Source organism: Canis aureus, chromosome 35, assembly GCF_053574225.1.
Source record: "Canis aureus isolate CA01 chromosome 35, VMU_Caureus_v.1.0, whole genome shotgun sequence".
NCBI lineage: Eukaryota > Metazoa > Chordata > Mammalia > Carnivora > Canidae > Canis > Canis aureus.
This window is the reverse complement of record NC_135645.1, coordinates 28626454-28653346: the sequence shown is the minus strand read 5'-3', so window position 1 is coordinate 28653346 and position 26893 is coordinate 28626454. Positions and strand designations below refer to the sequence as shown.

General features: G+C 34.4%; 1 long non-coding RNA gene and 1 pseudogene across 1 annotated transcript in view; both read left to right on the top strand.

The window, feature by feature from the left end:
• Positions 1 to 26893, top strand: part of LOC144305397 (uncharacterized) — a 97156-nt gene that overhangs the window by 33098 nt on the left and 37165 nt on the right. The window contains exons 3-4 of the long non-coding RNA XR_013372437.1: positions 21418 to 21564; positions 22533 to 22631. This is a non-coding gene — a long non-coding RNA (uncharacterized LOC144305397). The remainder of the gene's footprint in view (positions 1 to 21417; positions 21565 to 22532; positions 22632 to 26893) is intronic.
• Positions 614 to 4351, top strand: LOC144305086 (eukaryotic initiation factor 4A-I pseudogene; annotated as a pseudogene).

The following is a 26893-nucleotide window of genomic DNA, read 5'->3' as shown; positions in this document are numbered from 1 at the left end:
ATATAAAGTAAATCTTAGGAAAAAAGTAGGAAAAATAAATGCAAAATTAAATACAAACATTAGAAAAATCTAACTCTACGTTAAATTGATAACAGTTCAAGTAACTTTAACACAGTTCTCTATATGGATTTAAATATATGTATATATATGTATATAAACAAAATGAACTATAAATGCACTTTTGGTACATTTTCAGTAAAAATGCATAATAGGTTTATTGTTAGTAATAATGTTGACAATGTAATTTTAAGCTACATTAAAGTACATTCTTTTAAACTGCATTAAATGTATTATAAATGAATTTAAAATTATTCCATAACGTATGTTTATAAAAAAGTATGTAAATATATTAAATTTATTTCAAACCAGTTTTTATAGCATAAAAGTATTAAGATAAAGTTTTTATAGCTTTTAGTACTTTTAGAGTACTAAATAAAATAAACAAAAACCTTATTGCTTAATTCGAGTTAGAAATAAGACTGTAAGTTGTAGTTTAAATTGTATATATTCCATAGGTTTTTGCTACTGAAATAATCTAGAAACAGTGACCTCCCAAGAGTAATGTGTACACATAGCACCCAGATTTTGATTCTAAAAACCATTCTCCAATATAATGAAGAGGTGAGACTTGAAGAAATAGCTGTTTCCAAGTCTGAGAACAGGAAAAATAGAGAAAATGAAAAATGCACACAAGGAACTGATCAAATATGAATGTGTTCATATCAAAAGGATACAGGAATGGGGTTGGCAATTTGTGTGAGAAATCATATATATATATATAAGTGTTCTGCTTTTTTTCAATGCTATACATCTTAAAAACTTGATTAGTTCTTCCAGCACGAATAATATGATATCCACTTTAATTTTGGCATATATACTTAGTCAATCTTTCCACTCTGTTTATTTTTTAAGTTTTTGTATCATTTAAAAAAAATCCTGTGCAAAAAATACAGTCATAGAGAGGAGACAGTAAGATTCCAGTAGGAAGGTAGTGTCTTTTAATCAGTAAGCTTAAAACACTCATATACATACTGGATTTTAATTAATTTAAATATATTTCATATTTTTGTTTTATGTTGTCCTGTCATTATTTTATTTGCTTGTTTTACACATGCTATAACCTACATTTTGGTGATTTTTATTTTCTTTGTTTCATTTTGTAAAATATTTATTTATTTTTAAATATTTAAAACTACATATTCTACTCTAAAATTTCCTTATTATTTTATGTACATATTTAACTGATAACATTAAACTTAAATTTTCTAATAAAAACTGAAGTTTAATATGATCAGTTTTAGTCTCTGGAGATTAGAACCTATTTAATTTCATCTTTTTTTTTTTTAGCCTTTTTTCCCATAAGTACACATACATATATACACAGACCATAACACAAAACCTTGCTATTGTTTTCATCTAGATTGTAGTTTAATTTTTTAACCAAAACATTTATTTATTTAATTTTAAAAAGATGTTATTTATTTATTCATGAGAGACGCAGAAAGAGAGAAGCAGAGACACAGGCAGAGGGAGAAGCAGGCTCCATGCAGGGAGCCCAACATGGGACTCGATCCCAGGACTTAGGGATCATGCCCTGAGGTGAAGGCAGATGCTCAATCACTGAGTCACCCAGGCATCCCCCAAAACCCTTAAAAAAAATTATTTATTTATTTATTTATTTATTTATTTATTTATTTATGAGAGACAGAGAGAGAGAGGCAGAGACACAGGCAGAGGGAGAAGCAGGCTCCATGCAGGGAGCCTGAAGTGGGACTCGATCCTGGGTCTCCAGGATCAGGCCCTGGCCTGAAGTCAGCGCTAAACTGCTGAGCCACCCGGGCTGCCCCTCCCTCCTTTTTTTTTTTTTTAAACAATTACTACTTATTTCAATATATTGCAGACATATTTGTAGTAGCATATTCTTGAATAGTATTACTCAAATGCCTGTAAGCTGTTTAAATAATTTATAGAAATATAACATATCAAGAATAAAATATTTTTTAAAGATTTATTTATTTATTTTAGAGAGAGGGGCAGAGGGAGAGAGAGAATCTCAAATGGAATTCCTGCTGAGCACAGAGTCTGACATGAGGCCAAGTCCAAGACCCTGAACCAAAATCAAAAGTCCCATAATGCTTACCTGACTGAGCCAGCTAGGCACCCAAGAATGAATATTTTGTTGTTCCTAATAGTAATGTAATTTGTCCACATCAGTACATATTTAAAATAATAAAAATTTATTATAAATTGAAAAAAAATTATATGAAAGTATATAATTTAGGAAACTCTTTTATATTCAACCTCTATCAATAGTTATGTCTAGAGAGATGCCTCAATAGATAAATAGGTGTGTGTGTGTGGGGGGTGTAAACATACTTTTCATTTCTGAAAATACGCACCATTATTTTATAAACACATTTGCCTTTATTGAGGGAACTGGTACAATGTGTTACATATACATTTGTAATGTTGAAATTTTGCCATGCTTATGTAATACATAAAGAAAACATATTCAAAATGTCTGCTACAAAGTGACAATTTTAATAGTTCTTACAAGTCAATAATTACATGCTACATGGGCATCTGGGCAAAAGTTATTTTAAAAATTAGTTCACCGATAAAGAAAAATATATGTTCCTAAATTAAGAAGAGTTGAATCTTCACAGTCAGTGAAATATGATTTGTGTATAATTTTGTCATCTATAATTTTAGTAAAACATTTAAAAAGAATCCGAAGGAGACTATGAGAAAAATGTTCCTGAGATGAAAATTATGAGAAAAATGTTACTGAGATGAAAATTAGTGTTTAAGGAGAATATATGGATCAACCTTCAGTTGGCATGAGAACATGGAATTGATTATTTGTACAAAGTTTTAACAAATTTATGTGAGCAATGTAAGTAAGAATGTTTAACAATACTCTGCCCTCTATTATAAGGCATGTATGTTTTCTGTTTTTATTTTCCTTCAATTCAATATTAAGAACTATGTTGATTTGAGTTTCTAAGGATCATGTGTTTGAGTCAGGGTTTCTGATCCAGAGACAATGGCCCTGATGGGATGGAGCCCGAAGGCATCATCAAGAATAACTGGAATGAGATTGTTGACAACTTTGATGACATGAACCTCTCTGAGTCCCTTCTCCATGGCATCTATGCCTGTGGTTTTGAGAAGCCTTCTACCACCCAGCGATGAGCCATTCTTCCTTGATCAAGGGTTGTTAAGTGATCATTCAAGCTCCATCTGGGACTGGGAATACAGCCACTTTTGCCATATCAATTCTGCAACAGATTGATTTGGATCTAAAGGCTACAAAGGCCTCAGGCTGGCACCCACTAGAGTGTTGGCTCAGCAGATACAGAAAGTATCATGGCGTTAGGAGACTCCTGGGGTGCCTCCTGCCATGCCTGCACTGAGGGGACCAATGCATGTGCTCAGGTACAGAATCTGCAGGTGGAAGCTCCCTATACCATCATGGGTACCCCAGATTGTGTGTTTGACATGCTAAACTGGGGATTCCTGTCTCCAAAATATATCAAGATGTTTGTACTGGAGAAGCTGATGAAACATTAAGCCACAGATTCAGGACTAGATCTATGACATATCCCCAAAGCTCAATAGCAACACCCAGGTGGTTATTACTGTCACCTAAAATATCTTCTGAAGTGCCTGAGGTGACCAGAAAGTTCATGAGGGACCCCATTCAGATTCTGGTCAAAAAAAAAAAAAAAAAGAGGAGTTGACTCTAAGGAGGGTATTGGCCCGTCCTGTATCAATATGGAACGAGAGAAGTGGAAGCTGGACCCATCGTGTGACTTGTATGAAACCTTGATCATGGCTCCAGCAGTTAGATTCATCAACACCAGAAAGAAGGTTGATTGGCTCATCTTTTCAGTAAAAGATGGACACCCAAGACTTCACCATGTCCATCAGGCATGGAGATACAGACCAGAAGGGATGAGATGTTACCATGAGGTAGTTCCACTCTGGCTCTAGCAGGATATTGGTTTCCACAGATGGGCTAGCCAAAGGCTATGACGTACAGCAGGTTTCTTTCATCATCATCTATGAGCTTCCCACCAAAGGGAAAACTATATCCGCAGATTTGGTTGTGGTGAAGAGACATGGCTGTAACAGTTTGGCTACTAACATGGTGACAGAAGAAGACAGGAGGACTCCACGAGATATTGAGGCCTTCTACGGCACCTTCCTTGAGGAGAAACCTCTCAATGTTGCCGAACTCATTGAACTCTACCAAGAGTTCAGTCCATGGGGGGCAGAAGAGGAGCAGGAGATGGGAAGGAAGGGAGACAAGAGATGGACGTCTTGTCATTTCTTTTTCTTTGAATGAATGCCACTCTTTGAGGCAGAAGAAAATTACATTTATTTTATTACATAGACTATACTTATCAATATAAGGAGCTAACTTTTTAACATTTTATTAATTAAAAGAAAACATCATGTTTGGTATCATAAAACTGTATTGGTTGATGCTGATCTTTTGTATATGTTATACATAATCTCAGAATAACCTCATGGGTTTTGTTCCCTTTTTTCCCCCCACTGTCATGGTGTGCATTTACAAAATCTATTTTTTTTTTAAGATTTATTTATTTATTGGAGAGAGAAGGAGAGAGAGCATGAGCAGGAGGGGAACTGAAAGAGGGAGAATCCCAAGTAGATTTTGTGCTGGGTGTGGAGCCCCATGTGGGGTGCATCGCATGACACCAGGATCATGATCTGAGCCAAAACCAACAGTCAGATGCTTCACCAACTGTGCTACCCAGGAGCCTCTGCAAAATCTATTTTAAAAAGAAACCCATAGCAGTTTTCATTTGCCCAGAATAAGATTATAATTTCCAGTCACTTTCTATTTTCTATTGAAGTATGATGACCTATAATATCCTATTTTATAGCAATACTATATCATACATAGTAAGTCAGTATTTTTAGACACGATGAAATGATCTCCATAAGTCTAGTTACCATCTGCCACCGTACAGTTATGCCCTCGTTGACTATATTCCCTACGCTGTATATTATATCCCCTTGATTTCTTTATTTTAAAACTGAAGTTTGTACCTCTTAACCCTCTTTACCTATTTTGCCCATCCCCCAGCTTCTGGTAACCAATAGTTTCCTGTATCTATGAATCTGTTTCTGTCTTGTTTTATTTTTAGATTCCACAAACAACTGAAATCATACAGTATTTGTCTTTTGTCTGTTTGACTTATTTCACTGAGCAGAAATACCCTCTAGGTCTAGACATGTTGTCTCCAATAGCAAAACTCTTCTTTTTTACGCCTGCCTAATATCCTTTTCTCTACACACACACAGACCCCCCAAATCTTCCTCATCCGTTGGTCTATAGATGCACAATTAGGTTGTTTCTATACCTAAGCTATTGTAAATAATGCTGCTATGAACATAAGGGTGCAATACCTTTTGGGATTGGTGTTTTTATGTCCTTTGTAGAAATGTCCAGATGAATTGCTGAATTATATGGTAGTTTTATTTTTAATTTTTTTTGAAGTACTGTTTTCCATAGTAGCTGAATCAATTTACGTTGCTACAAAGGATATATGAGGGTTTTCTCTTCTCCACATTCTTTCCAGCACTTGTTACTTTTTGTCTTTTTGATAAAGGTCAATCTGAGAGGGGAGAGGTAATATCTCAGTGAGATAATGATACGCTTTTCCTTATTAGTGCCGTTGAGCATTTTTCCATGTGTCTATTGGCTATCTGTATGGTTTCTTTGAAAAAATATCTATTCCAGTCCTCTCCCCATTTTTTAAAAATTTTTATTTATTTATGATAGTCACACACAGAGACAGAGAGGCAGAGACATAGGCAGAGGGAGAAGCAGGCTCCATGCACCGGGAGCCCGACGTGGGATTCGATTCCGGGTCTCCAGGATCGCGCCCTGGGCCGAAGGCAGGCGCTAAACCGCTGCGCCACCCAGGGATCCCCTCTCCCCATTTTTTAATCAGGTTGTTTTGTTTTTATGATATTAAATTGTGCAAATTCTTTATATATTTTGGATATCAATCCTTTATTGGATGTATGATTTGCAAATATCCTTCCATTCATTAGTTTGACATTTCATTTTGTTGATTGTTTCCTTCTCTGTGCAAAAGCTTTTTAGTTTGATGTGATACCATTGTTTTTGTTTTTTTTTTTTTTAATTTTAACTTTTGTTGACCTTGCCTGAGTAGGTCTAAAAAGTAGTGCTCACACAGATCTTAAAAAGTTTACTATGTTATCTTCTAGAAGTTTTGTGGTTTCAGATCTTACATTCAAGTCTTTAACCCATTTTCAGTTTACTTTTTAATGATATAAGGTAGTGGTCTAGTTTCATTGTTTTGCACATAGCTGTCCAATCTTCCCAGTACCATTTATAGAAGAGACTGTCTCTACCCCACTAAATATTCTTGCATCCTTTGTCATAGATTAACTGGCCATGTGTGTGTTGGTTTATTTCCAGGCTCTTTAAGCTATCCCATTGGTCTAGGTGTCTGTTTTTTGTGCCAGTGCCACATACTCTGATTACTGTAGCTTTGCAGTACAGTTTGAAGTGAGAGAGCTTTGTTTTTTCTCAAAACTTTTTTGGCTATTTGGGATCATTTCTGGTTCCATATACATTTTAGGATTATTTTTCTTTGTTCTGTGAAAAATTCCATTGGTATTTTGATGGGAATTGCATTGAATCTGTAGCTTGCTCTTGGTAGTGTAGACATTATAACAATATTATATCTTCCAATACATTGTATGTTTACATTTATTTATGTAATCGATACCTCTCATCAAGATCATCTAGTTTTCAGTATACAGGCATACCTTATCTTATTGCACTTTTCTTTATTGCATTTCACGGATATCGCATTTAGTAACTTGAAGGTTTGTGGCGATCCTGCATTGAGCAGATCCATTGCCATTTTTCCAGCAATATTTGCTCCCTTTCTGTCTCTGTGTCATATTTAGGTAATTCTTACAATTTATCAAATGTTTTTATTATTATTACATTTGTTATGGTGATCTATGATCAGCATTACTATGCCCTGAAAGGTCAAATGATGGTTAGCATTTTTGATCAATAAAGTATTTTTTAATTAAGGTATACATTTTTTTAGACATAATGCTATTGCATACTTAATAGATTACAGCAAAATGTAAACATAATTTTTTCATGCAGTGGGAAGCCAAACAATTTATTTGATTCACTTTATTGTAATATTCATTTTATCACAGTGGTCTGGAACCAAACCCTCAGTATCTCTGAGGTATACCTACCTCTACAGGTCTTTCACCTCTTTGGTTAAATTTATTCCTAGTACTTAATTCCTTCTGATGCAATTGTAAATGGAATTGTTTTTACTATTTTTCTTGCTGATACCTCATTATTAGCATATAGAAATGCAACCAATTTATTCATGTTAATTTTGTATTCTGCAACTTCAATTAGTTTTTTGATAGAATCTTTAGGATTTTTTATATATTATATATAGCATATATATAGTATGCATGTATGTATATATTGTATTGTATACATTATATATAATGTATATATGTAAATATGGTATATTATGTGTGTATGTATATATATACATATACATATATGTAATGTATATGTATATACATTATATATATGGTACAATGTCATCTCCCAATAGTGACAGATTTATTTCTTCCTTTCTAATTTATTCTGGTTTAGATTTATTTCTAATGCCTTTTTTTTTTTTTCTGGTCTGTTTGTTGTGACTATCCTATGTTCAATGCAAGTGGCAAGACTGGGCATCCTTGTCTTCTCCATGATCTTAGAGGAAAAACTTTTAGCTTTTCGCCATTAAATATGATGATCTCTAAGTGTTTTTCAGCTATGGCCCTTATTATATTGAGGTATGTTCCTTCTCTACCCACTTTGTTGATGCTTTTTTATTGTAAATGCATGTTGAATCTTGTCCAGTGCTTTCTCTGTACCTAAAATGAGATGATCATATGATTTTTTATCATCCAATATGGTGTTGAGAGGTCTCCAGAGTATGCTGTGCCAGAGCCACATCGCCAGGGTGGCTCTAGCTGGTGTGGACTAGTAGGCCAGGGCTTGCCAAGGCAGCCCTGAAAGCCTGGTTGGAGTACCTGGACCCTGATCCTGTCTACACTATTAAGTGGAAAGGAAATATAAAAATGATTCTTCCTAGAGTCTCTGACCCTGGAGAAATTTCCAGCTATTTCCTACCTGTTTGCCAGACTCTCCAGATTTAGCAAAATGATTTCCTTTATTTATGATCCAGTTGCCCTTTAAACCACTATTTCTTTGCTGTGTCACAGTGTGGGCGAGTCTGTGCACAGGCCCCTCAGTGATATCCTTCCCTACTGCAGCTCATAACACTGGGGATGAGGTTGCCATCACTACCATGTCTTCATCTTTCGTATCATTTTCTATGTATACCCTCTGTTGTTGGGTATGCAAAAGCTGTTCAGTCAGCCGCAGTTTTTCTTCAGGAGAAATCCCTCTATAGCTGAGTTTAGATTTTCTGTGTCTACGGAGGGAGTGAGTTCAGGGTATTGTTATACTACCATCTTGGATGACCTCCTACCCACAGTCACTTTGAATTGACATTTTCAGTGGGTATTAAGCAACTAAAATTTATTCTGAACTTAATCACAAAGTTGGGAACTTCATCTATGCTTTGACAGTAATTAGGCTAAATATAAATATATCTCTGTCCTCCTCTGTAAGTTTAGATTAAGCAGTAATACATCTCTGTAAATATATATGTTCTTTATTGACTATAAGACTTTTACACATGTTGTAAATTGTTATGCTGCCAGTCATTATATATTTTTCCAGTCATTATATATTATGGAAAAATAAAACATTGCATTATCACTAATGGATATGGAAGGTATTTTACATAACATTTTCAATGCATATTTTTCAACAGTTTAAAAATTTATTTATTTAATTATTTAACATTCTATTAAGAAGTCAGGCAAATTTCAGTTACAAACATTAAACAAATATTAGAGATTAATAATTACTTTAAAATAAACTTAACCAGCACACTGTTATCACTTTACTTCTTTGCTACAGTCATTTAGCTCAATTTAAAAATGGCAGAAATGACCCCTTAGATTTCTTTGTTTAATCAAAATTCTTTATTTTATTTTTTTTTTAATTTTTTTTTAATTTTTATTTATTTATGATAGTCACACAGAGAGAGAGAGACAGAGACACAGACATAGGCAGAGGGAGAAGCAGGCTCCATGCACCAGGAGCCCGACGTGGGATTCGATCCCGGGTCTCCAGGATCGCGCCCTGGGCCAAAGGCAGGCGCCAAACCACTGCGCCACCCAGGGATCCCTAATCAAAATTCTTTAGATGTTTGGTTATTAGAAGGAAATAATTTTTTTATCCTACTGTTCTAAAGAAAAGATTCATGTGCAGCCATATTTTCAGCTTTAAAAGGGAAAAAAAGAACTTTACTGATACAAAAATCAAATTGAAACAAAAAGAAGAGAAGGAAAATCTATGCATAGATGAGGGCAACAGTAAGCAGCAAGGGAGATGAAGACAGAGGTACATAAATTGGGTGCTTAGAACATCCAACCTCATTAGCTGGGGAACCCTGGTGGAGAAGGCCAGGCTGGAGTCCCAGTAGAGAGACCTGGGCAGCGTGTCCTCCCCTCAGGTGAGATTTCCAACTGACCATCCCACAAGGGCCATTTAGATAGGGCAAATGATGGGGTCTGAAGTTAAACATGTGTTTGCCTACATGCAGTTGGAAGAGCTGCATTCCTAAGTTACCATGTCTCTATAGCCTCAAGGAGCCCGGCTGGGTGTGTTTGCCTCCCCTCTCAGATTCCATTCCAGGGGGACCAGCCCAGCCTGGAACAGGAGGGGATGTAGGCAAAATGTATAGCTGTAGGCGTCCAGAGCAGAAGTAGGGCCATTTCTGACCTGGAGGCCAGTGAATGTCAAGTAACCAGGCCCTGGGGTTACTCGTGCAGCTCTTGTCTCACACGCAACATTCTTTGGCCTGAGTACCTGCACGTCGGGGTGGTTGGTTATGCAGGTCGGTTATGCCCGTAATATTTATAAGAGCTTCTAAATATGCATGTGTGCATGTATATGGGCACGTGTGTGTATTAGGTCATGAACCCAGCAGCCATACATGATTTCTGTGCTAGCATCCAGCTGTTTATCACTCATTCATCTTACATACCTCTGTCAATTTACACCTTAAACCAACCAAGCAACACAGGTATTTCACAATGCAAAGAGCCAATGAAATTTGTCTTTTCCACTTTATTTTCCCTAATAGTTATCATAGCATAGTATCCTGAACCCAAAGGCAGAACTCGGAAAGAAGTAGTCAAAGTGACCCTTCTCTAAAATGTATTTAATCAGGCGCACCAAAGCCCTAGGTTTATCTCGTATTTTAGCAACAGGACAGTGTGCAGCTCCAGACCTATTCAGATACACCTTGTGCTGCCTATCTTGTTCTGATTTTTGCCACACAACATAACCTGGAAGCACAGGAGGGGGTCAATGTGAGCAAGGACCACACTTCATATGCTGGCCGCAGAAGCTGGTGGACAGATGCTCCGGGTTCAGTCCTTGACATGGAAGATTTCTGTATTTAAGGGACCCCACAACAACAACTCTAGTATATCCTTATGTTGGCTTCTTCTCTTGTCTCACTCTCCTTCATCCATGTGTTCTTCTGGGAATCACTTCCTGGATGAGCTATCTGCACACAATTCTTTTCCTGAGGCTCTGCTTTTGGAAAAACCTGTCACAATGTTCATCATTTATTTATTGAGAGTTGATTGTATTTTTAAAACCTTGTCCTTCCTTTGGAAAATGTATTTATATTTAATAAAAGAAAATGAAAGATACATTAGCTACATGTATCTATCCATATCATTTATATATATTTACACACATATTTATCATTATCTTTTCTACTGGGGCAATAATAAATTATTAGGAAATTAACTTATAAGAGCTTATGAAAATTTCCATTGTTAATCCATAGCAACAGGTGACTATGGAAGTTTTTCTAATGAATTATTTTGCTTTTGGCCTTTTTTTTTTTTTTTTGTAGTAAGAGAGAAAAGTCCTAAAAAAAGATATCTACCTATTTTAATCATCTTACATTTCTAGATCAATTCTATCTGTATACCAGGTTTCATAGCAATAATAAATGTAATAATAAGAGGAAAACATCATGCTAAAGATAGGAGTTAAGGTGAGAGATTAGAGAACAAAATCAATATATCAAATGTTGAAAGTTGATATCCCGGTAGACACTAAACCCCTATAAAGATGAACAGTGTGTGGTGACAAATCTAATTAACACATATGGAAACACATTCCATTCATTTCAGTGCAGTTGTCATATCCAAGGTGAGGATATTGTCAAAAGGGAATTATTTTCAAGTTTGTATTTCTCTATTAGATTTGCAAAGCGCAACATGAATTTTCACAAAAAATAGATCAATTTCCCTTTCGATTCACTCTTCCTGGAGTGTCTTAGCAGGAATGGTGTCTATTTTCATAGCAAGACCAATTTCTGTTTTATGAATCACTTGTCTACATTGTAAACCCTGCTAAACTGTGAAAGAATTACTTGTGGACAGAAAATACTGAGCTGTAAATTATTTTGCTTTCCTTTTACCTAAACTCACTGTTCCGAATCCTTATTTTTCACATCTTATTGGATTATTCCTGTCTCTATTTTGACAAATTACGCAATCTATGACTTTATTACAATAGCACTAAATTGGCAGCTCTGCACACATACAAACATGTGGACACACATACAGATACACTATATACTCAAATATTTGTAAATCAGTAAATCACTGGGTTTGCTTTATCTTAGGAGCATTAGGTAGGTAACACAAAGCGATGAAAAACGTCTATATGCTTGAAACAAATCTGAAATATTTTTGGAAGCAGGCAAATTAAGTGGGGGCATCTACCAAATTCTTAATACTTAAAGCTTTTGCACCAGAATGGCACTTGGTTGTCTTTAGAGTCTAAATCTAAAATTATATGACAGTGATATACTCTCTACAAAGTTCTGTAATCCATCAACCATCCTAAAACCGCATATTGCATTAACAATTACTATTCAATATTTAAATGTTCGTTTCAGTGTAATGCTTTCAAGCAAGCATATAAGTGAGAGGAATAACAGCTTTGCATTCGTGCTGCATGTGAATGAGTTTGCTAAATGGACTTTCTGAGGCAGGTGTTCCTGAACAAGGAATATCTTTCAGAGACTTTCAGCTGCTCTCAGCATTGGGAATATATTACAATGTAAGCAATAGCTCTTTTCATTTTCATTCTCTCTAAATATGGGAACAACTTCCTTATTCTTCAGCTTCCATTGCTTCGGTAGATGAAACAGAAAAAGACAATTGCCTTCAAGCCATTTCACTTCTGTGTCTGTTCTCTGCATCCTAACTAGCACCTGTAACTATCAGTTTGATTTTTACTTTCTAAGTTTTTTTTTTTTTTTCTGATTTAGCCTATCTAATAGGTGTGGCATTATGGTTTTAATTTGCATCTCCTAGTGACTCAATTTGAGCATCCTGTCATGTGTTTATTTGCCAACTGTGTAAATTTTCAAATGAAGTATTTTCAAAACTTTGGCGCATTTTTCTGTTTAGCTTTTCGGGTTTTTTTATGGCTTAGTTCTGAAATCTCTTTATATATTCTGAATATAAGTGATTTTTTTAAGTAAATAATTTCAAATATATTCTCTTGGTGTGTGCTTGAGTTCCATTCTCTTATTAATGTTATCAAAGAGCAAAAAGTTTAAGTTCATATGAAATTCAATTTTTAAATTTTTCTTATATAGATTGTGCTTTTTCTTTTGTACCTAAAACCTGTTGCTACGGCACCTGGGTGGCTCAGTCAATGAAACTTCCACCTTCAGCTCAGGTTATGATCCTAGGATTCTGGAATTCAACCTTGCATCAGGCTTCCTGATAAGCAGGGAGTCTGCTTCTCCCTCTCCCTCTGACCTCCTCCCTGCTTGTGCATGTACACACTCTCTTTCTCATAAATAAAATCTAAAAAAAAACTAAAGCCTGTTGCCTAACCTAAGTTTATAATTTTATTCCTCTAAGCTTTCAATAAAAGTTTTGTGGTTTTACATTTCATGTTACACATGTGATCTTGCTTTGCATATGGTTATGCAAAAATATGTCATTGTTTCAGCACCATTGATTTTAAAACTACTCTTTCTCTTTTCCAGTTGAACTACATTTGAAGCTCATCAAAATAAATTGTCACACGAATTTAAAGAAAAACACACAGACACACAACAAAAGACTACTCTCTCTAGCCAAAAGACCATGAAAGGGGAGACAAATAAGACCAAACATTTTTAAACAATTACCACTTTACTCCAGCCAAACACCATAAAAAAACAGTAGTCCTTACACACCAGGAAAGGGGAAGCCTAGACATTCATCCTCATGAGACTGCAATGAGGGCCAAGTAGGAAACCAAGACTTACCACCACCCAAAGAAAACAGGATTTTTTCTCCCCTATGCATCAGTGTCATTGGAGACCACACAGATAGCCTAGATATATACCCCAGAGGTGCAGTGGAAAACCTTTCCTACCTTTCTATGCTGGGGTGATATCAGAGGAGGCCTGGTGGATAGTTAGAACTTCCAAATTTACCTGATAACAAATGACAACAAGCGACTCTAAATACAGCATCAGTAGAGTCCATGTAAGGAGTGGTAACTTCCACCCTAACCAAGTAATTATGAAGGCCCCCTGCTTCAGGTATAGTCTAAGGATACGTGACAAGAATGAAGCGGTCCACCTTCCTTTGCCAGAGTAAAGTCAGAAAAAAGATAGTTAATGAAGATTTAAAGACTCTCATAACATGACCTGAAAATGTCCAACTTTCTATAAAAAATCACTCATCATACCAAGATCCAGGAGAGTCTCAAACTAGATAAAAAAATTAGAAAGACAATGAACTGTTGCCAACACACAGATGCCAGAGATGCCAAAAATACCCAGCAAATATTTATTTATTTATTTTTCAAGATTTTATTTATTTATTCATGAGAGACACAGAGAGAGAGGCAGAGCAGAAGGCAGAGGGAGAAGCAGGCTCCATGCAGGGAGCCCAATGTGGGACTCGATCCCGGGTCTCCAGGATCATGCCCTGGGCTGAAGGCAGCGCTGAACCACTGAGCCACCTGGGCTGCCCCCCAGCAAATGTTTAAAATCAGTCATGTTGAAAATGCTTCAGCCCACAATCATGAAGATGCTTGAAGCAAAGTGAAAAAAAATAGAATCTTAGCAAAGAAAGAGAATGTCTCAGTATAGAAATAGAAATAAAAGATAATCAAATGGGAACTTTAAAATCGACATATACAATATCCAAAATAAAAAGCTTTGTGGACAAGCTGAAGGAAGAACAATAAAAAAAAAAAAATCAATGAAAGAAAAAGGCAACAAAATTACACAATATGAACAAGGGAGATAAATGGAGAGATGACAAAAGATTTAATATTTGCATTCTCAGAGTTCCAGAAGTAGAGGAGAAAGAGGTGGAGACTGCAAAAGTACTTGGATATAATGGCAAAGAACTTCAACATTTTGTTAAGAGACATAAAAGTACAGATTCAAGAAGCTGAAAGAACTACAAACAGGTTGAACACAACCTATGGCAGAATACGTTGTAACTAACTACTTAACCAAGGACAAAAAAAAAAAAAAAAAAATCATGACAACAGCCAGAGAAAAATGGCACCAAACCTATAGAAGAAACATTATTTTATTGACAGATTTCTCACCAGAAACTATGGAGGCCAGACACAGCAACACGACACCTTTCAAATGCTAAAAGAAAAGAACTGCCAATCCAGAATCTTATACCTGTGAAAATATCCTTTGGGAAATGAAGGAGATCCATAAATTCTCAGATGAAGAAAATAAAATGTATCATCAGTGGATTTGCTCTAACAGCAATCTTTTAGGGTAAACAATGGCTTAAGAAAATTATTAGGTAGAAAGAAACAATAGAGAAGTACTATTGGGGCATAAGCTAAGAGAACAAAAACATGGTAGGCAAAAATTAGGGAAGACATATCAAGTTTTCCTCTTGAACATTATAAATTATAGTTGATGTTTAAAACAAAAGCATAATACGGACTAGTGTGGTTCTAAATATTTTACCATTATAAACTGGAAAGAGTAAAGAAATATAAAAAGAGGGAAGGCATGTGTGTGTGTGTGTGAATTACAGTTGACAAGCTTATCACCATCCACTGTATTCTCTGTGTTCTTTCATCCGCATGACTTATTCCATAACTGGAGGCCTGTATCTCCACTCTCCTTCACCCACTTTGCTCATCCTCTCACCCCCTCCTCTCTGGCAACCATCAGTTTTTTTCTCTGTACTTATGGTCCTGATTCTGCTTTAGTTGTTTTGTTTTGTTTTGTTTTTAGATTTCACATATATGTGAAATCATATGGTATTTGTCTTTTTCTTATTTCACTTCACGTAATAGCACGGTAGTTCCATCCGTGGTGTTGCAAACGGCAAGATGCTACCTTTTCTACACATGAATAATATCCGTCTGTGTATATATACTACATCTTTATCCATTCATCTGTTGATGGACACTTGGGCTGCTTCCATATCTTGGCTATTGTAAATAATGCTGCAACAAAACAGGGGTGCACATGTATTTTTGAATTAATGTTTTTATTTTAGGGGGATAAATACCTAGTAGTGGAATTACTGGATATATGTCATTTCTATTTTTATTATTTTAAAGAAAGCTTCATAATGTTTTCCACAGTGGCTACATCAATTTGCACTCCTAGCAACAGCGGGCACAAGGGTTTCTGTTTCTCCCCATCCTCTCTGACGCTGTTCTTTCTTTTTGTTTTACTCTAGCCATTCTGACAGGTGTGAAGTGACATCTCACTCTAGTTTTGATTTGCATTTCCCTGATGCTTAGAGATGTTGGGCATCTTTTCATGCATCTGTCAGCCATCTGTATGTCTTCTTTGGAAAATGTCTATTTAGATTCTCTGCCCATTTTTTTTTAACTGAATTATTTATTTTTTACATTAAGTTGTATAAGTTTATATATTTTGGATATATACCATTAAGCTGTATACGTTCTTTATATATTTTAGGTATATACTCCATATCAGATATATCATTTGCAAATAGTAGGCTGCTTTTTTGTTTTGTTGATTTTTTTTCTGTGCAAAACCTTTTTATTTTGGTGTAGTTCCAATTGTTTATATTTGCTTTTGTTTCCCTGACCGAAGGAAGCATACTAGAAAAATTGTTCCTGAAGCCAATATCATAGACAATATTGCCTGTGTTTTCTTCCACATCTTTTATGGTTTCAAGTCTCACTTTCAGGTTCTTTAATCTATTTTGATTTTATTTTTGTATATGGTGTTAAAAGATGGTCCAGCTTTATTCTTTGATGGGTAGCTGCCAGTTTTGCCAGCTATGTTTATTGAAGAGACTTTTTCCCTTTGTATTTTCTTGCCTCCTTTGTCATAGATTAGCTGACTGTATATGTTTGAGTTTATTTCTTGTCTCTCGATTCTGTTTTATTGCTCTGTCAATTTTTATGAAGGTATTATATTGTTTTAATTACTATAGCTTTGTAATGTATCTTAAAATCTGGATTGTGATAACTCCAACTTTGTTCTTTCTTATTGGCTCTTTGGGGTCTTTTGTGATTCCATAAAAATTTTAGGATTTTTTGTTTTTATTCTAATAAAAATTATGTTGGTATTTTGATAAGGATTGCATTGAATGTGTAGAGTGTTTGAGGTAGCATACAATAATAAATTCTATTTTAAAATATCAATTTAAAAATATTAATTTAAAAATATTTTTAAAATATTAATTATTCCAATGCATGAACATAGGATATATTTCCATTTGTATCATCTTTAATTTTTTTCATTAATATCTTCTAGCTTTCAGAGTATAGGTCTCTCAGGTACTTCATTAAGCTTATTCCTAGATATTTTATTCTTTTTGGTACCATTGTAAATGCAATTGTTTTCTTAGTTTCCCTTTCTTCTACTTTGTTATCAGTATATAGAAATGCAACCAATATTGTGTATTAATTTTGTATCCTAAGGGGGGATAAGGCTTATATTCCACTTGAACCACTTTATCTAAATATCATGAACTTTAGAAGATACATATAAACCATGAGATATGTAATTTTAGATTATTACATGAGGGATTTAAACTAATTTGTAATTTAAACTAATTTGCAAATACTAAATAAAAAAAAGAAGAAAGAAAGAAACATAAAATAATTTATCCTGTAACTTTGTGATGATTATGTGTCAGTCTGGACCATGGTACCTATGTATTTGGACAAACATTGTGGCTGTTTCAGTAAAAGTATTTTTTTTAATTGATTAACATTTAAATCAGTGGACTTAGAGTAAAACAGATTATCTCCCATTATGTGGGTGTACCTTCTCCAATCAATTTCAAGCCTTAATAGAACAAAGATTGACTTCCTCCTACACAGAAGAAATTCTGCTAGCAGACTGTTTTTGTACTGGAATTGTAATTCTTTCCTAATCTCCAGCCTGTTGGCCTACCATAACAGATTTTATAACTTGCCAAACCTCCATAATAGCTGAAATAATTTATTGAAATAAATCTCTATCTATCCACATATACATGCATTTATATGTTTATATACATATATATATATATACACACACACTTATGTACATTTATATTTATATTTATGTCTATCTATCCATACACACACACACACACACACACATCCTGTTATTTCTATTTCTCTGGGAAATCTAGTATACTCTTTAAATTTTATGCTAAATTCCGTTAACTGTTGACAGAGAAGTGCTGAAGTATTCAACTTAAAACTAGGATTTTATACTACTTTCAGTTATATCAGGATTTTTTTCCCCACTTATGTCAGTTTTGCTTTGGATATGTTGCAGCTTTATTGCTTGTTGCATACACATTTAGAAATGCTGTCTTCTTGGTAGATTGACCCTTTTATCCTTATAAGATGATATGTGAATGCTGCTTAATCATGCTACCTACTTAATAATTTATCTTAGAGTAATAAAGTGAATATCACAATAAGGAGAGTCAAATTATTTTTTTGGTTTCCCAGTGCTTATGAAAGTTATACTTACATGATGCTGTAGTCCAGTAAGTAATAACATTATGTCTAAAAAAAAAACAATGTACATACCTTGATTAAAAATGCTTTTTGGTAAGAAATGCTAACCATTATCTGAGCTTAAAAAGGAACAATCTTTCTGCTGGTAGAGTGTCTTGCCTCAATGTTGATGGCTGCTGACTTATCAGGATGGTGGTTACTGAAGGCTGTGGTGGGTGTAGCATTTCTTTGAATACAACAACAGTGATTTTTGCTGCATCAATTTATTTTTTTCTTTTTATTAATAATTTCTCTGTGGTTTGTGATGATAGCATTTTATCCACAGTGACATTGATAGTATTTTATCCACAGTAGAATCTCTTCCAAAATTGGAGTCAGTCCTCTCCAACACTGCTGCTATTTTATCAACTAAGTTTATGTAGTATTCTATATGTTTGTTGTTATGTCAAGAATCTACACAGTATATTCCATCTCAAGAAACCACTTTCTTTGCTTATTAATAAAAAGCAACTCCTCCTCTATTCAAGTTTTGTCCTGAGAGTGTAGCAACTCAGGCTCCACTTCTCATTCTTATTCTCTTGCTGTTTCCACCACATCTGGAGCCACCTCCTCCAGATGTGGAAGCCCCTGGAAGTCATCCAAGAGGTTTGGAATCAACTTCTTCCAAACTCCTCTTGACCACATTTGACCTCTTGCCATGAATCACAAATATTTTTCATGATATTTAGAATGATGAATCCTTTCCATATGTTTTTGAATTTATTTTGCCCACATCCCTCAGAGAGGAATCACTATCTATGGCAGCTATAATCTTACAAAATGTATTTCTTAAATAATAAAACTTGAAAGTCAGATTTACTCCTTGATCCATGGGCCACAGAATGGATATTTGTATTAGTAGGCCTTAAAACAACATTTACTTCATTGTACATCTCCATCAGAGCTCTTGGGAAACCAGGTACATTGTCAATGAGTTGGAATATTTTTTTCTGAGCAGCAAGTCTCAACAGTGAGCATAAAATATTCAGTAAACCGTGTTGTATACAGATGCTCTGTCATCTAGACTTTGTTGTTCCATTTACAGAGCACAAGCAGGGTAGGTTTAACAGAATACTTAAGGACCCTGGGACTTTTGGAATGGTAAATGATCATTAGTTTCAAATTAGTCACTAGGTGCATTAGCCCCTAATGGGAGAGTTAGTTTGTCCTTTGAAACTTTGATGCCAGGCATTGAGTTCTCCTCTCTAGCTATGAGAAGATATCTAAAGGTATCTAAAAGGTACCTTCTTCTAATAGAAAGATGTTTTGTGTACATTGAAAATCTTCATTAATTATCTTAGCTTGATCCTCCACATAACTTCCTGCAGCTTCTACATCAGCACGTGTACTTTTGTGTTAGTTTCTTTCCTTAAACTCTATGAAATAACCTCTACTAGATTCAAACTCCGTCTGAAGCTTCCTCACCTCTTTCAGCCTTCTGAGAATTGAAGAGAGTTAGGATTTTGTTCTGGACTGGATTTTGGCTTAAGGAAATGCTATATAGGGTTTGATCTTCTATTCAAACCAGTAAAACTTTCTCAATCTCAGCATAAGACTGTTTCATTTTCTTACCATTCATGTGTTAACTGAAAAGCAATTTTAATTTTCCTCAAGAATTTTTCCTTTGCATTCACTACTTGGCTAAGTGCTTAGCATAAGAAGACTATCTCAGCAAGTCTTCTAATTAATCTTAGTGAGAAATTTAAATATACATTTCTCACTAAGATTAATTATTTCTAGCTCTTGACTTAAAGTCAGAGACACGTGACTCTTCCTTTTGCTTACACACTAGAGGCCTTTGTAGGGTTATTAGTTGGCCTAATTTTAATATTGTTGTGTCTTAGGGAATAGGAAGGGCTGAGGAGAGAAAGAGGAGAGAGGTCTGTGATTTCCTCTCATCTTCTTCATAACACATCTATTCCTTGTTTCCATAGTAAGAAGATAGAGAGTTTGTTTTTGTTTTATTTTGGTTTTTTTGGAGGAGCTTCTGTCTCTATCAGCTATGCAGTTATACAGTTCTGGGATTCAGGCTGTCTGGCATGAGGCATGGGATGAAGAAAATAAATAAGAGAAATGAAACAAAACAAAAAACCTAAAACAGGAAATTTACCACTGTATGGGTTGTTATTTGAATTTTTATTTTTCTTCAAAGTTTTCCTGCAATTATTTACTTTTCAGGGTCTGTAGATAGTTGCTTATATATTCTTGTCAGGATTTTTCTGTTGCTGTAGTCATTAGGAAATATTGGGTGGAATGTGCTTACTCTATCTTAGGCAGATCTGGATGTCTGTCATATAACTTTAAGATTAACAAATTCTATTATTTCAATACAAAATAGTGGTAGCTATAACTATATTTCCTCATGTCACATCTGCATGGAGCTATCCATAGTTAAAATGAAATCTATATTTAAAATGAAAAGGAAAGAATAACAGTAGGAAGTATTTCCTTTCCATAATTATATTTCTTAAAAGCTCTTCTTTTAGTACTATTAATATTTTAGTCAATAATAATATTAGCATGTTGGATTCAAATTCCATTTATTAACTTGTGTGGTAGTTACCATGAAACAAACATTATTAATCTCCTTTCTTTTTTGTGTCTATTGATGCTTGGCAGCCAGCTTTTACTTTTATTTCCTATTCTTTACTAAGCACTGTATTGAGAATAATTAATTTTCTTGAGTCATGGAATAATATTTTCTCTGAGACTTTGAAACCTTGTTTACTTTGTTAAAATAGTAGAGCAAAAATGCAGTGTTTTAGCCTATGAATAAGCAATCAGTCACAAAATGCCCTTCTAATTAAATTCAGTATTTCTACTGACTCCCAAGTTCTTGCAAATCAAGTTAAATCAGTAGAAGAATAGAACACCTAATGAATCCATATATAGATATTACCATTTGGCTGCTTGTTTGTCATTAATGTTACCTACTTCTCAACCATTTTAGTATTATCAGAACTACTAAATCTCACTTAAAGCTATTGATACTGAAAGTAAATGGATTCTGAGATAAATTTTTGCTATAAATATTTATGTACGTTTGAGACTCAGGGACAAGTTGTTTAATATGTTGAATTTGTATATGGACCTTACTAATCAAAAAAGAAAGAAATATTTTATTACCAACCTTATTATTCATAAACTTCAACCTATTTGTTCAATTTTAGAATCTACATAATTTCAAGATTGCCAACCCACAATCCTGTTAGAAGCACATATGTACATAATAACTAAATTACAGGGTTTGTGATCAACTCTTTTTGTCTTTGGCCTGACAATATGAAATCAAGATAGTCTTTTTCAAAGTTACTGAGGTAAGTTGTCTGCTGCACCTCCATCATATGGTTATGTGATTCATTTGTGATAATGTTAAATTAATTTGTCATAGCATGCATTATGACAACTTTTTTTTCCCTTACACATATCCTGGTTGGTTTTTTAAATTGGCATACATTAAAATTCACGCTATTTATATTGTAGAGTTCTGTGGGTTTTAAAAAAAGACATGGAGCCATATATCCACTACCACAATCATTATAACATCCATCCCATTACCCTGAAATGTCCATGTTGTCTTTAGGTAGCCCTCCCTTTAACTGACACCACTCTCAACCGAAAGCTGAGATATATTTCACCTCTGTAGTTTTATCTTTCCATATGAAATATAAGTGAAGCCATGCAATATATAAGCTTTTGGATCTGGCTTTACTTTGACTTATTAAAATGCAGTTTAAATGCACCTTATGTTTTGTAAAACAGTAGCATGTTTCATTCTTTTGCTGAGAAGTAGTCCACCGTGTGTATGTACCATGGTTTATCAGTTTACCAGTTGATGGATACCTGAGTCATTTCCAGTTTGGGGTAATCATCAATAGGTCCTGCTCTAAACATTTACATAAAGGTTTTCATGTGAATATGTTTTCATGTATCTTGGGTAACTTTGTGTTAGGGGGATTACTAGATTACATGGTATTTGCATGGTTAACTCTTAGAAATTGCTTCTTAGGAGTTGAATTATGTCCCCTAAAAATTAAATAAATAAATTGAAGCCCTAACTCCTGGTACCTCAGAGTGTAATTTTATTTAGAAATAAGGTCATTTTAGAGTTGATCAAGTTAAAATGGAGTTAGTACATTGGACCCTTGCCTAATGATTGTATTGTTATAAAAAGTAGAAATTTGGACAGAGATACACTGGGAAAATGCCATGTGTGGAAGGAGGTAAAGATTGGAGTGATATATCTACAACCTAAGTTATGCCACAAATTTTGTGCAATCACCAGGCATTTGAAGAGAGGCATGAACTGATCCTCCCTGTCTGAGCTCTCAAAAGGGACCAACCCTTCCAACAACTTGATTTCAGACTTCTAACCTCCAGAACTGTAAGAATAAATTTCTGTCGTTTTGAACAACTAAGTGGATAGTATTTTATAATAGCAGATTAGAAAATTCATACACTACCAAACTATTTTCCCAAAAAAGCATACCAATTTGTAATCACACTAGAAATATATTACAATTTCAGTTTCTCTCCATCCTTCATAGTACTTGCTATTGCTTATTTTTTATTCTAGTAGGTATAGAGAGTTATTACATAGTGATTTTAATTTTAAATTACCAAATAACTGATCATCTCTTCATATGATTATTTGCCATCTACATACTTTTTGAAGTATATAGAAGTTTGAAGTATCCAAATTTTTTGGACAATTTTATAAGCTTTTTTAAAAACTATTTTAGGGATCCCTGGGTGGCGCAGCGGTTTAGCGCCTGCCTTTGGCCCAGGGCGCGATCCTGGAGACCCGGGATCGAATCCCACGTCGGGCTCCCGGTGCATGGAGCCTGCTTCTCCCTCTGCCTGTGTCTCTGCCTCTCTCTCTCTCTCTGTGACTATCATAAATAAATAAATATTAAAAATAAAAAATAAAAAATAAAAACTATTTTAGATTTCCTGAGAAATCAAAGATGGTAAAAGATATTTTACGCATTCTATGCCTAGTTTCCTCTATTATTCATGTCTTACATTAATGTGTTACTTTTATTATAATTAATGATACAATATTAATACATGATTACCTAGATTCCACTTCCTATTCAGATTTCCTTAGTTTTTATCTATTGTTCTTTTTCTAGTCTAGGATCCCATCCAGGATACTGCATTATATTTAGTCATTATATCTCCATAAGCTCCTCTTGTTTGCAAAAGTTTCTCAGACTTTCCTTATTTCCGATGAGCTTGATGGTTTATGAAAAATGTATCTCAGGTGTCTTATAGAATGTCCCCAAATTGGGAATTGTATGATGGTTTTCTCATATTGGAATTGAGGTTGTAGATTTTTGTGAGGAGGATCACAGAGGTGAAAGCGTCATTTTATCACAACGAGGGTATGCACTATTAACATAGCTTATCATTGTTGAGGTGGACTTTGGTCTCCTGATTGAGATGGTATCAGTTAAATATTTCCACTGTAAACTACCCTTCCCCTCTCTCCTAAGCTGTATGAATAGTCTTAGCTTTGGCCAGGCATAGCTGCTTCAGTTGGTTCCTGTGTCAGTTTGATAAATCTCTATCGTTGCATTTGTGTGTGTTTTTAGTACTTTCTTACAATCTGGAACTACACATTTTTCCATAATCATCTTGCATATTTCTGCCCCATTGCTAGAAGAAGCAATTTTTTCTAGGAGTCCCAGTTCTTTTTACTGGAGGTTCTTGTTACTCTTACCATAAGAAACCAGGGGCTGATCCTTAGGGTTCCTTGTTGCTATCGTAGTGTCATTTCATCTAGTTGCTTTAAGTTGAGAAAGAAACAAACTCCATGGGCATATACTAACCTGTGTATTTGTATCTACCCATCTTCCTCTGTGTAATCATCTGTATCTAAAGCTAAATATGATTCCATTTTTGTTTCTAATTCTAATCCATTACTACATGGATCATTCAAGACTTCTCCCACTTGTTTGTAAATTACCACTCCACCAGTAAGAAAACTAGCTCCCACTATTCCTCTTAGGTTCACGTAATCATTCAGTTCCAGTATATTTGTATCACAGCTTCAGAAATTTTAACCTGTACCCATAGGAAACAAATTGATCAACCAGAGTACAGTGTTTATGTGCGATTCCCTTTGTCTTCTGCTTTACAGACTCTGTTTATTTTCAAAGTTTCTTAGGTTAAGATATTTTCCAGCCCCTTCAGAGGCCACTTCATACATTTGTAATGCAAGTAGCATATTTTTTCCTGGGATCCTCTGATCTCCTGAATGCCTTTTTGTTGTTGTTGCTGTATTTGTACACATCATGGTTCATCCTTTGTGGTACAAGACTGTAAGAGCCATAATCTAATGTATCTATCATTACAATACTATATAGTATAGTTTTGTGATGGGAAACAAACAAATAAACAAAACCAAAAAAACCGCCTGTGCTTTGCATAGTCATTCCTCCTCCCAGTCCACTGGTACTCACTAATGTTCTCATTGACCCCATGGTTTTGCTTTTCTGGACTGTATATATAATTGAAATTATAAAATACCTAGTTTCACACTGATTTCTTTCACTTAGCAATATATGTTTAAGATTCATCCATATTGAGGCACCTGGGTAGCCTTTGGCTCAGGTCATGATCTCAGGGTCCTGGGATTGAGCCCCACGTTGGGCTCCCTGCTCAGCAGAGTCTGCTTCTTCCTCTCCCCTGGCTTGTGCACAATCTCTCTCTCTTCTCTCATCCCTTCTCTCTTTCTCTCTCTCTTAAATAAATAAATACATACATACATACATACAATCTTTAAAAGAAAAAGATTCATCCATATCTTTTCATGGCTCAATCATTTCTTTCTATCATTATATGACAATGCATTGTATACATACCATATTTTTTGTTTTCATTCATTCAGGGATATCATAGTTGCTTCCAGTTTGGGCAATTATGAATCAAGCTGCTCCTAAATATCAATGTGCATATTTTGAGGTATAAACATTTTTAAATCAGTTGGGTAAATACCTAGGATTATGATACCTCCTAGGATTGTACATTAAGACTATTTTTAGTTTTGTAAGAAACCCAATCCTCAAAAGTGACTGCTTTAAATTTGAATTTACCAGCAGTGAATAAAACTCTTGTAGATATGTGTCATCACCAGTAGTTGGTATTACTAACTTTTTAGGGTTTTAGGCATTCTAATGTATGTGCTCTTCAATGTTATTGTGGTTTCCATTTTTTAAATGTTTTACTAGTGTTACGTTTTGAGAATTCTCTCTATATATACTGGATATGTTTTTCAGAAATATGATTTACAATTTTTTTCTTCAAGTCTCCACCACTTTTTTAAAGTCCTTACATTTGTATCTACTAGAAAAAATTTTGTTTCCCATTTATCATGTAGATTTCTTTTCCCACTAATGGTTATTTTTTGGTGTTCTATGTAAAACCAAACATTTTTGCCTAATTCAAAATTAGGCAGATTTTAAACTATGTTTTCTTCCAGAAGCAGTGTTATTTTAGATTTTATAACAAATTTGTTATCTATTTTAAGTCCTTTTTATGACATGTGATGTAAAGATCAAGATTCATTCTTTGTAGAAAACAATGAATACCTGTTCCAGTATCATTTGTTGAACATACTGTCTTTTATCCATTGAGTTTCATGGTGCATTTATCAAAAATCAGCTGCTTATGTTTGTGTTGATCTATTGTGTATTTTCTATTATATTCACTTGATCTCTATCTTATTTCATTAATACCACACTCTCTAGATTATTGTAACAACACTACAAGCCTGAAAAGTTGGTAATATGAGCCCTCAAACTCTGTTCTTTTTTCAAAACCATTTCAGGTAGTCTTATTCCTCTCATTACATAGAAATTTCAGGTTAAGCTTGTTGATATATAACAAAATCTGCTGAGATATTTTAGGAATTGCTATGAAAGGAACATTTTAAGGAGAAATGACATCCTAAGAATATTGAGTCTTCCAATACATACAAATAATTTGTTTCTCCATTTGTTTAGATATTCTAAATTTCTTTCATAAGAATTTTAGTGTTCATCATACAGATTCTACACCTTTTGCTTGAATTATACCTAAGTAGTTACTTTGGTGCTGTAAACTTTGTATCTTTTTGTTTAAAAAATTCAGTCCATTGCAACTATACAAAAATATAATTTATTATTTTATTTTAACATTTCATCATGGGATATCATTAAACTGTTTTCCAGACTTAGGAGCTCTTTTGAAGATTCTTTGACACTTTCTACAGAGGCAATCATGTTGTAAATTAATAGGGATAGTTGTTATACCTTCCTTTCCAATCTGAATATCATTCATTTCTTTTTCTTGCCTTACTGGAATGCCTAGAATTTCCAGTACAATGTTCAGTAGGAGTGGTATTAAAAGACATCTTATATCCATGTAATCAATTTTAGGAGAAATAAATCCAAATTTTCTCATTATGTATGATATTAGCTTTTGTAGATGCCTTTTATTAGCTAAGGGAATTTCTATCATTAGTTTGCATAGTTTTATTATGAACAAATGCTAAATTATGCAAAATACTTATTCTGCAGTTACTTTAGTAAGTTAATAAGGTGATTTTTATTTTTTTATTGAAGTATAATTAACATACAGTGTTATATTAGTTTTAGGTGT